Source organism: Sinocyclocheilus grahami, unplaced genomic scaffold, assembly GCF_001515645.1.
Source record: "Sinocyclocheilus grahami isolate Dianchi unplaced genomic scaffold, SAMN03320097.WGS_v1.1 scaffold1399.1, whole genome shotgun sequence".
NCBI lineage: Eukaryota > Metazoa > Chordata > Actinopteri > Cypriniformes > Cyprinidae > Sinocyclocheilus > Sinocyclocheilus grahami.
In genome coordinates, this window is record NW_015506578.1 from 123,500 (window position 1) to 126,333 (window position 2,834).

Here is a 2,834-nt window from a genome sequence, read left to right on the forward strand (position 1 = left end):
TATATATATATATATATATATATATATATATATATATATATATATATATATATATATATATATATATATATATAAAGTATGTTCCTAGGCTTATAATGTCAAACGTTTCATGGAAATCAGGATTAGTCATACAATTAATTCTTATTCATACATGTGAAAATCAGATGATAATTGAACATAGTTGTAACCTGGATCAGAGGAATATATACTTTTTGTCAGTGTTGTGTTTTTTCTGGTGATAGTTGAAAGAACAATAATCCACATGCCTCCTGTCTATCAATTAAGTGTACAAATCTTCAAACTTCCTGCTAAAAATACAGGTCCTCTATACATAATTTCAATGAAAAAGTCATCTCATCTAAATCAGGATAATAGATTTGAAAAAGAAGCATTAATTTTGGAATATGTCACGATGCTCTCAAGGGTGAACTTGATCTTCAGGCTTACGATCCTGGTTGAAAAGCCTCCACATTCAGGTCTATTCCTATCCTGGTTTGAAACTTCCGCTTTTCACTAATGAAGTCTTGAGGAGAAAAATCCTGTTAATTTTCTCTTGTTGAATATTCGGTTTTACTCAGAAATGTGGCACATTAATGAACTAAACATGGTTCTGAAAACAGTTGCATGTTCATTTTTAACATAAAGGTGTTTTAAATGTTCTTTGCAGGTTGAGAATCTTTATCATCAAAGCTGTATAGAGTTCTTTCGTTAGATCAAAAAGTCCTTCAATTTAAATGTTCTTCAGATCAACATATTGGCTTTTGAAAAAAAAGCAGAACATACAGTACACTCTTAAAAATTTAAGGTTCTTTATTGGCATCTATGGTTCCATGAAGAAGCTTTAACATCCATGGAACCTTTCCATTCCACAGAAGGTTGGAAAAAGGTTCTTTAGATTTTACAGTGTAAAATCAATAATAGTATCTAAAAATTTATAGATATTATCTATATAAAATCAACAATATTTTAGGAACTGTTCAATGAAAGGTTCTTTGGGGAACCAAAAATGCTTATTTTGTGGCACTACGCTAACAGCAGAAGGGAGTTTTACTTACTCAAAAATGTTCTGAGGGCAGAAAGAAAAATGATTGGTTAACAGATTTAACCAATGAAATTGAAGCAGAGGTGGGGTACTTTTCGGACAGATCGGCTCATTGAACCATGACGTCATCAAGCAATAACGTCGCTACGCATTTCTTTTCTAACAACTCAGTGCCATGTTGTATCAATGAAAAATTCAAATAAGTCATTTGTGTCAACGCATATTGAAACATTCAAAAAATAAAGTTATTTGTGTGAAAGCATATTGCTGATTATTGCCATATAATTCACTTAAGTTAATGGTGTTTGTGGTCACAGTTTCATTTGCGGATCCTCAGATATGACTGACTGACCAATATTGACTAGCCTACAACTTGGATAAGATTCCTAAAAGTTTCACACCTACAGCAAACATTACAGATATCGATGCACATCGATATGTTCTACATGTCTACATAAATCAGTCTTATAAACTCCTTGATTTAACTTAAGCAACTTTAAATATAATATGCATGCACAATAAACTATTGTAAAATGTATTTACATCACTCGACAGAAAGGTTTTTGCAGGTTTTAATAAAATGTAAATTAATAACAGTCATAATAAACAAGCATATTTCCAGTACGCATCTCAGGCTTGCACAGTATCGTCAACTCATTCATCAGAATCTTCGGTAATCCTCTGCAAATTTCGCCACGGCTCAGTCGGTTCTTGTTGAGTCCTCGGTAATCCTCTGCAAACTTCGACAGTTGGTTGAACCGGCTCATTCGGTTCTTTTAGAGTTGGACGTGCTACTTCGGCTGTGCATCCTGCATCATCAACCCAGAACAAAAATTCGATTCAGTTCGATTTGTGAACCGGCTCAACCGGTTACTTCCTGAGAACCGGCTCAAAAGAACGATTCGTTCAAGAACCTAACATCACTACTTCAGACAGATACATACATTACTGACACTTCATGGGAGGCATCCCAGCCGGCACATGACCGACCTTCAATGTTGAAATATGGTTGAAATATGGTTGAAATAAGGTTAGTTCTTGTTTCAACGTTGAAACCTATTGCATACTCCTGTCCTGCACAGTTTAGTAAAAAATAACAGTAATACGGACCTACTGAGTACTCCTGCCCTTAGAACAGCACACTAACTGAAATTTATGTTTTAGTACATATGCATGTTCTTTACATTCAAATCTAGTGTTTTCGTCACAAGGTACAAAATCACTTTCCAGAACCTTCTCTGTTCCTCTGTGGTGGAACCTTCAAGAACCAGCTGAAGACACATGTTCACTAACACTGTTAACTGAACCACAACCATGAAGGTGCTTCCTTCTTTACATTAACAACAATTTTTTTCTACTTTTCTGTATTTCACTACTTTAGATTGAGTACTACTCTAGCTAACACCTGATACTTGGGACATTGTTGACTCCTATGATAAATTGTTTGCGCTGTTCTTCATTTGTAAGTTGCTTTAGATGAGAACATCTGCTAAATTTAACGTAGGCATTATTTTAAATGTTAGTTTATGCATTCCTCAAATTGACATAATCAGGGAGGCAACATAACCCCTGTCAACCAAATTCACCTCACTTTTAAGCAGGGGTGTGAAGTAACGAATTACAAATACTCACATTACAGTAATTAAGTAGTTTTTATCAGTAATTGTACTTTTTTGAGTAGTTTAAAAATTGTGTTCTTTTACTTTTACTTGAGTACATTTTAAGTGATGTATCGGTACTTTTACTCCACTATTTTCCTCCGTTTGTGGTCGTTACATGCTTATTTTAATTT